Consider the following 10315-nt stretch of genomic DNA (forward strand, 5'->3'; position numbering starts at 1 on the left):
ACAGCATTAACAAGAAAGAATGGCAGGCAGTGTCCAATCCTGTCTGACGGGCCGAGATATCACCATGGTAGTAGAACCAGGCTGATTGACATAATAAGAATTAGCAGAAATGACTTTTTGAATAGTTATCTTGGTTTTAATATATTAAGGCTACATCAAGGTATCCAATTCACCTATATACAATATGATATCATAGGAAGCGGTAAATATTGAACTTTATCGATACTGTTTTCTTAATATGCGCACGTACATGCATGTGCATGACTGACTACCATACCTTCGTTTAGGTATTAATTATGTCTCTGTTCTAAATTTCATCTTGTTTTGCTGAAATTTCAATTTTATGTTTTAGGCGATCAGATTGTAGCACACATACATGAGCGTCATTACATTTTTTTTTTTAGAAATATATATCATATGGTAGAACATCTTAGACTATAAATATGTTTTAAATTTAAATGTATTTTCAAGTTTTCAGAAAAACAAGAAATGTATTTCGATTTTCATTTTAACAGGAAAAAAGGATATCATAAAAATTTCTTGATCGAATACGTATGTAAAAATGTAAATAGTTAGGCAATGTTTCATGCTAAACTTTGGAATTTTGTTTTCAGTGAAGAAAAAGCAGGATTTTAGCAGCACTTTTCATGACCAAGTTATATTTATTATTTTTCTTGTTACCTAAAAAATGAATATTGTTTAAACTAACTAATTATTCAAATGGAAAATCAAAATTTACCAAAAAGCTCTGGATACTAGCTAAACACAGACCTGTATCTATCATGTTTTTTTTTAATTTCCTTAAAATAACACCTTACCACCACATTGTGATTCAATCCTTGTGGAGCACCCGGTACGTGTTGATATGGATAGGGACCAGGAGAACTACACTTTGGAGGATATTGGTAACCGGGATACTGTCTTGTAGCGCCACCTGGCGGCTGATACTGGCTGTACTGGTTCTGATGTGAAAAGAGGGGCTGGGATTAGGATTGGTTACCTCGTCGTAAGAAGGTGGAGCTGAAAATAACAAAAGAAACTAATAAAAGCAAATAATCATTGTTATCATTACGAGGGTTGTTCAATAAATAATGTTATCAGGTTGATGACATTCAACATAAAAACCATGTGACATTAAGCTTTACTTTCTTCATTATTAAATCTTCAATTAATTGAAAACACTTTATGTGACCACTTTCATCACATAGTTTTATTGTGGGAAGTTATAAAACAAGGGCTATTCAAGTCATTGCTTTAAAGTTAAGGGTAAAGAATCAGTAAACTAGGGCTAAATTAAAAGATCAATTCAAGGTGTTGTAAATCTTATTTAAAATCCAAAGGAAACTGAATTCTACTTAAACATGTCAAATGTGCAGCAACCAACGTCTCTTTTATACACATATAAGCAGGTGGATTTCAATGAAAAGAAATGATAAAAAATGCATCAAAAATGTGCACCATATTTGGCGACAATGTATTGTTTGAAACAATTCAACAAATTATCACTGATTATGTTTGATTGACTTTAAGACACTTAGCAAATTTGATAGGCATCAATCTGGTAGTTCAAAATATTTTCAAGAATTATATAAAAAGGTTGAATACTCAAAAATCAGCATACATGTATGTTTTGAAATATGGACGAAAACGGCAGCGTGTAAGAATGTCTAAACATTTATTTTAAAAAATCAAAAATTATACTTATCTACGTTTGTGTGAAAATAAAACTTATAATGAATCTTACATGCAAATCCATTGTTTTAAATCCTCAAATGAAATTTACATTAATAAGATAAACTTTACAAAACAGCAAATGCCTCACGAGAAGAGCAAAGAATTGCAAAAACACAAAAACTAGTTTAACTGCTATTTTCGTAAAAATTAGTGGTCTGATTGTTCAAATTCTTATTTGGGGAAGCGTTTTAATTTCTCAAGGTGTCTAGAAAGCAATTTTTGCAAAACATGGAGAGGTTTTTTTTAGAGAAAGAAATCAGAATCAGTTATCCACTACATCATTTTTCTTCACGTTAACATCAAAACCCACAGACCAAGAAGAGTAATGGTGGTTTTGAAATAAAAAAAACAAGTTAATGTTTGGTCACATCAACAATTGCAATATTCACCAGATCTTTCAACCTCTGACTTGTTTATGCGGATATTTCCTAAACTTGTTAAAACTTCTTTCAGAAAGAAAATAAAACATGAACAGGAAGTCATAGGATCTTCTATATTCCAGTTTGAAAAAGGCCAAGCTCAAAAATATGTTCTGAAAACAATAAGAAATTGAATAAAAATGTTACGGACAAGTAATTTAATTTCAAAAAAGTAAATTTAAGTGAAATCATCATGGCTAAATCATTAAAAAGCCTTTATTGTTTCTTTCCGAGCAATGGTGACATTATTATATTGCAGTATTGCAGATGGCCTATAATCTAAAATAGATGTTCCCTATAAATTACAGAATAGGACAAAATAAATTTATGATATGTAGATGCATTAATTCTCAGAATTTGTTTATGAAAGACATAATGGTTCTCGTAACAGTTAAATTATGGTTCACATTTGGTTAATACTGATATAAATTGCATGGTGTGTCTATCATAACAAAAATTGCACTAAAAATAAGAGGATAACATATGCGATGAACTTGTATTGGTCAGCTCAGCGTAATTGACTTGGGGGAGATGGCGCACGTGGGCGCGATCTTATGGGGGCGGTTGAAGAGGTAAACAAATAAATGTTGAACTTCGCAACACTGTTAAGGTTTACTAGAAGAAATCAACGGAAAATAAAAGTGCAAAAAAGGGGAAATTTTTAAAATTGAATTTATTTTTATTCAGCAATTTTATTATCACAGAACATAAATACTTATGGAAATAGCATAGTATAACATACTCTGTACTGTGTAGAGTTTGGTCCCATCGATGGACAGTCATGTGATGAACGCATAGCAGGTACACGGAATGTAGGTCAATAACAAATTTCAATATCGCAAAGGCATACCCTAATGAAATTAAAAATTTAAGCTATTAATTGTTTCTCTGTACTTTGTAGATTATAAAAAGTGCTGCTGCTTTGAATAGAATTCGCGTTTTAATACTTAAATGTTTTAGTAAACAGGCCAATGTCGAAATATGCTAGAATTTTACCAAATATTTTGTGCACTTATAAGATCACGGCCTCGATTTAAAGAAAGCAGCAGCACTTTTTAAGCGGTTAGCTTCGCTAGCCGCTTTATGGCATGTATCGACACCGGAAACTTCCATAAGGCGCTACCTATCGACAACAGAAACTTCAACAAAGCCTCTACGTATGATTTGTTTTTAACACATGTAACATATGTTTAAATAAAATCAAGACTATCAAAACAACATAATCTTTCGGTTTTTAATTTTTCTTTGATTTTGTTTGTCAATGAAATAAATTATAATTGTTGTATTAAAAAAGTTTATGTATAGGAGCATTTGGTGTCGAGATTAAATTTCCGTGACGTCAGCTGATGGCGATCAGGCCCTGTGACGAAATTCGAAGTTAGCATGAAGTTTAGCTGATAACATTATCAACGCGCTGGATTTAAACTTAAGGAAGAAATATATAGCGAGAAATATCATATTTGAACCCAATGCTTCACGAAAACCAGTAGGCATATCCGATTTATGTGATAAATTGAAGCCTGAATCGAGCAAGGGGTCAAAATGGCGTTGCACACCTTGTGTATACTTTATATAGAGGGGGTAGAATGTTTCGATATTTGGCTAATTTAGAGACTTACTGATTAAAATTCAGGTGGCTGTGATTAATTATAAGGCACCCCTCATGAACAATAAATATTTGACCGAATTATGCTACTGGCACAGGGAGGACGGGTTAATTACTGGCTAAAGGGGTTGAAGGTTATTACCGACTGCAAAACATCGGAGAATCTCTCGATCGAGTTTCCTTTTCCTTGTTAAAATATTAAGGCATCCCTTTAATTAACTTTAGTAATACTAGTACATGAAGAAAGCCTTTTAAAAAAAAACTGAATACATCTGTAAGTTGTACAGTTATGGATTACTTCCATAATGAAACGTTTATTTTCTTCTCCTTTTTTTCTCAATTGAAATTATTTAAAAGACGATGAAAGCTTTGTTTCCAGGGATAAATTCTGTACTCAGTCTAATTATTACAAACGATTATAAACGATCATATTGTTATTTAAATATTTGCCGACTCTTTTTTAAATAATTGTCATATACCATTTAATTATTCGAACATTTAATTGTATGAAAAGTCAATAATGTACATTTCTTAAAACTTTATTATCTTGTTTACTTGTCTTTCTTCCTGTGAGAGAAATACATGTAGTTCATAATATTGATAAACAGATGTACTCAGTATCTGTATCAAAATACAGAATAAACAGTGATAGGTCTCAAAAGGAAAACGGATCCTTGAAAATTCCGGTGCCGAGGAGAAGTAAGCATCCCCAATGACAGGTCACATCTGCTGACCCGCAGTGAGCCTACGAAACTGAAGCTCTCTGAAATTAATTAATTTACCAATTCTCTGTTCGTCCATCCGTTTTTCTCAGACTAGCCAGCTGAAGATCTATGTACAGTAAATCAAATAAATTAATCTAAAGAATTTGAATTATCATTTAATTTTCTTTTTGAGTTGTTTGCTATAGTAGCCTTTATATTTTACCTAATTTTAGAATCAATAGAGCATGAAAGACAATTCAATTTGCAACATCAACATTTTTTTTTCGTTCTGAGCACTTTTGGACGCCACCAATGGAGACAATTAGGAAGAAATTTTTGAAATTGAAGTTCCTGTCTTTCAAACTGAAAATCTCAGGTTGATATTTTGAAACATACATTTGTGACATCAGTCTGGGATGTTATTGGTTTTACCATTTTGTTAAGTACTACAAAAGTCAGTGTGTCTGCTTCTCCGCTGATGACATTGGACAAAGATATGCATGCTTACTTTAATATCATCACTCAATGCATTTTTTGTTATTACCGTCTTCCTTGGAAGACGGTATTGTATAGTTGAAGTTTTTTACATTCTTCGGACTATGCACTTCCTCTCTTTTGTGATTGGTAGAAATTGCATGATGAGAAAATTTTCAATTATTTCATTGGTTGAAATGCTGTTCAAGGCAAGGGAGATAACTTTCTGATGATCTATTTTTCGTACGACTTAACAATTTTGCAAGATTTCCAATCTTAAAAAAATGACAAAACGAACAACAAAATCAGCAGTAATTATTTCTTTTTATTTCATGATAATTTTTATAGCAATCAATAGAAAGGTCTTTTTAATTTCATTTTAAATAAAATTTGATAGTTATTGCTTGCAGGCTTTACAATTTGTTATTATTCTTTTCCCCTTTCTTGTTTGAAGAGTGAATGGGAATCAGCCGAGGTTTGCCGAAAGCTCTCGGCCAGTCAAAGTTTACGGAGATGACCGGGCGACAACCGTGGAAGGCCCGTAAAAAAGCTAATTTAGAAATACAAAATCAAGAAATTCAAAAGAATTATACGGCCTGTTAAGTGTAGATCTGTTTACTGTTTGAAATTGTTGCTGAAGACGGTAAGCTTTTTTGAAAAGCTCTACTTGTTCTACTCTGTACAGTCATATTCCATGAAAGCATGCTAACCGCTTTTCAGTACTTTCAGTACTTTGATTGAGTTAAGGAATATATCCTTAATCTATATTTTAAAATGGTTTAGATCTATGCAGTGTATGCCTTTGAGAAAGTACGATTTTATGAGGCACCTCGATGTAAAATATACGTAACCTGTACATAAAACACGACATAATTAATAGAATACATTCTCTTTGTAGTTAATTAAAAATCGCACTAAACAAAGGCTATACCTTGGTATTAATCGACTACTTAAAGTCTGTAAATAAAAATCCGTTTAATTATAAAACACATTTTTCATTGATAAACAATTTCTCAATTTGCCTCTCACAGCACACGAAGTACGTCATTTTTTAACAATATGACGTCACGTTTACAAGTTCATCGCGATGAGTGCTTAGTTTTTAACCAGCTACAAGGAATTTAACTAGCATCTTTTTTAATGCATTGATAAGTTATAATGTTGTTTATTATGCTAATACTGTTCAGCGTTGCAAATTATGTCATTTACACATATTTTGAGAACTACATAAATGTCATACTTTTGTGTGACGTCATAGTATACTTTCCCCGTATAAATAAGGCCCCGCCCCCTTATTCAAGCCTTAACAATGCTGCATTTGACCTGGCCAGTTCCAAGAGGTGAGTCGTTTATTAGGAAAGGCATTTGGTTGGGAGGAAGGAGCGACCAATGGCATTTGAGTGACCAGGGGTCAGTTATTTAAATAAATTAAATACATTAGGTGAATTTTTTTGCAAGAGACAATAAGTAATTTTTGAAATGTATTGGTCAGGTAAGGGTGTTGAAGGATAGAGAAATAATTATTAAAAATTCAAATTTGAAAATAAAGTAATTCTTGGAAATTTTGACTGCAATCCGAATATGGAAACGCAAATCTGCAAACGTAAACCTAGTATGAAATGGACGGCCGGGATAGACAAGATTTCAGTGGAAAGCTGAATCTTGACTGTATTGGTTGCATTTCATACAGGTGAGATTATTTTGTAGACTTGCGCGCGTTTTGGTAAAAATTCTTAAATTTTCACATGGCTTAATTTATTTACAGGTTAAATGTTTTATATTATAAGTATTTACATTTATAATAATGTTTAGTATCTTGTGTAAAATTATTAATTGTAATTAAAGATATTAAAATGGATTGTTTAATTTAATAAAGAGTGGAAAGCTGAATCTTGACTGTCTTGGTTGCATTTCATACAGGTTGGGTAACATCTCCACTCCCCAACTAGAAAGAAAATGTCAAGGAATTAAATAAATATAATAATAAAAAAAAAAACAAACTGGAATGAATCCATTCCGGTACCTCCACAAATTAAGCGAGAGTTCAGAAGATCGGTACCTCTTCACGAGTCACAGTGAATGAAGGTACCTTATAATGGAAATCGAAGAAATTAATTATTTATTTTTTTTTTATATAAAATGTCTCTAAACTTTGAAATGAAGCAAATGACTTTTCTTTTATTGCAAAGCTCATAAACTAGTATATAATTAGTATTTGGTAAAGAAGTTTTCCCGTTTTTGATACAGTTATAAAAAGTCTTGATAAGTCAAAAGTTTTCAGTTAACTTTTAAAAATCTAACAGTGGCACTAGTTTTAAACAGCTTTTTCGGCAATATTTGAGCATTTAATTATCACAGTCTTCAAAAAAATTAATGTGTTTAGACATTTACATTGCATAGCTTACAATCAAATCGAAACAGTTTTCTTGTCTTCTTGGTCGTCTCAAGATTCTTTAAGTGAATGATAAAGTGAACTTCTAACAGTTAAAATGAAAATTAAACAACAAAAAAAAAATCCGTTGTAATGACCTACTTTTGGGTTGCAGTAAAACTGTATTGTAAGTTAAATATACATCAATCATTAAAAAATGTGAATGAGTATAAAAAGATACTTATCACATATTGACCTAAAGAAGTCACAAAACAAAGTATTGGGATAATATTAACCCTTTATTACAATAGTATGCAATGTTGCTTAGTTATAGTGTACACATGCATAATAAGGGCCAATCTTTGCTATGAAATAGTCGCCGTACACCAGTGTGTAATGTATTTGTTTCAGAAAAAAAAACAATAGTGAGATAAGTTTGTGAAAACTAACTAAAGCATATATGTATATATATCTTCATGTATGTGTGTCTGCATACAGTTTCAATAATCATGTGTTCAATGCTGGTGTAATTAAAGACACAGATTTGAAATTAATATTTTCTCTGTTATTAATATTACGACTTATATATTTTAATAGCGTTTCACACAAAAATTAATTAAAAATCTTATTTCGTTTAAAAGTTATTAAAACTTTAAATTTTTGGCAGGTTTCATTGACAAATTCTTGCACCTTCACAAATTTATCTTTATTATTAATCATTTAAAAAAGTGGCAAGTTTGCTGTGTATTTATGAAAAATATTAATGCTACAAAATAGAAAATTCAGAGTAGACATGTTCCAAAGCAATGCAAACACTTCAATATATTGTAAGTCCGTGTAACTGTGGTGAATAGACTTTGGCGATTTAACGCACACGGTGAATCGTTAACACCAAACAATAACCGAGCTCTTGTCCTGTTTACAAAAACTGTGTACATAACAAGAGTGTGGTCGATTTGCTAAACTATGTACACAAAGGAATGACGATACTTGTGAAGGTGTTTAGCTTTTTTAAAATTTCTACTCTGAATAAAATTATTTTTCTTGATTATATTTTAATATTTCTCATTAATACACGACAAGATTGCCATTTTCCCTAAGGATTAAGAATAAAGTGTAAGGATGTGTCAGTCAAACCTGCCAAAAAATTTAAAGTTTTAATGACTTTTAAATGTAATAAGATTTTTAATATTTTTTTGTCTGAAATGATATTAAAATACTAGTATATAACTCGTGATAAAATACGGAAAATTTTAACTTCAAATCTGTGTCCAAGTACCTTGAAAATGAACTATCAAATATCTTTATAGGTTATTACTAGTATATTTTCCAAGAAAAGCTTGATCGAGCGATCATATTAGCGACATTTATGTTATTCCATTCATCAGTATGAGATCAATACATACTCCCAGAACCTTCTACGCTACTCTAGATAGTCTTCATGACACTACACATGATAGAATGTGTGTGTGGATATGTACATTATGTAGTCTTATATATGTCAGCAGCAATAGTGTGAAGCTATGCAGTTAGATTGCATAATTTAATCACATGAAAACTTTAGTTTCAATTGCAGCGTTCTTTAAAAACACGCACGTGTGTATATGTTTTTGTTTACATCGTATGCAAGGAGATCTTGATTCAGAGAAAAAAAAATGCAAATAGAATTGATGACACAAACTCATTTGAAATACGACAAAACTTAAAATGCTGAACATTATATATGCATACTTTCGTCCACTTTTATCATCAGAAGACATATTGACACTGTTCAATACGCAATAACCATCATATTATCGCACGGAAGTACTGAAAGATCAGCAAAAAATGCGCACGCAATATTGAATTCCCACTGAATTATTAGATCCGCGCAGTATACACTGGCGTATTGTAATTTTCTCTCTCTCTCTCACTCGCGCTCACCGACTTGTGGGGAACTCACACCTGACAAAGGACCTTTCTTATGGGGAAAGTTCAGAATTGTGGGGAACTCTCTCGTTCCCCACAAATATGGTCATGGGGTTTTTTGAATTCTACGTGTTCTACTGATAATATTTATTCGATTTGTGGTCATTTTTGAAAAAATCCCCATAAGTCCGTAAAATTGACTCGCAGTAATTTTCTCACTGCACCGTAAAACGAATGTTTGAGGATGCTGGGAAATGTTCATTCGGAACGCTTAAACTGGTCCCCAGATGATACCAATTTATTGCGGGCAATGGCTGCTCCGAGAATGTGGTAAGTAGATTTTTTATCATATTTAAAAGATATTAGGCTGAAAACTTATTTAACTACGTAAATCATGCATGCAGTTATATCTTCTAGACGTTCGTAAAGTAACATTTAATAATGAATGCACGTGAAACTTTGGGAAAGTTTGACCCGACCTAGACCTCGTTTTTTTTAGTCAGCCCGCGGGCTGACTAGTTATGGTACGAAGAACTTCCAATGCGCTTGCGTGACCTGGAATTCTGGGAGTGGTTCTGCAGTAAATCACTCCTGCTAATTTTATTTCAGTAAAATCAGCATAGATTATAAACCAACAAATACCTGTTTAACACGGAAGCAATCTGTAAATTTAACTCAAAAAGGAATTTCCCGATGCTTATTGTTGTTTAGAAGGTTTCAAACAGTTCACTGGTTCGCAGTAATTTAACTGGTTCGCAGCTGATCATGTGTTCTACGCAGCAAAGCATACAGTTACTACTCTTGGATGAATTTAATGTTTGACGCGTCAATTGAAGCTCTTTTATAAAATATATTGAATGTATTTTACTTATGTATTTAAATCTACAGCACAAGCATTGGTTTATTACATATTTTTAGCTTTTCAGCTTTACTGCTTTTACTTTCGTTTTCACTACAAATCATTTCGATCCCGATGCTAAATAGCGGACATACTTGTTAAGTCATACAAAAGATACTTCGGAAATTAAACACAACTGGCTAAGCTTGCTCGTTTGTTGCCCCCCGCTGATATTAGTGAATGTCAATTTCAGTCTGTCTA

This window comes from Saccostrea cucullata, unplaced genomic scaffold (genome assembly GCF_032062105.1).
Source record: "Saccostrea cucullata isolate Sc308-1 unplaced genomic scaffold, CSIRO_AGI_Scuc_v1 ctg1949, whole genome shotgun sequence".
NCBI lineage: Eukaryota > Metazoa > Mollusca > Bivalvia > Ostreida > Ostreidae > Saccostrea > Saccostrea cuccullata.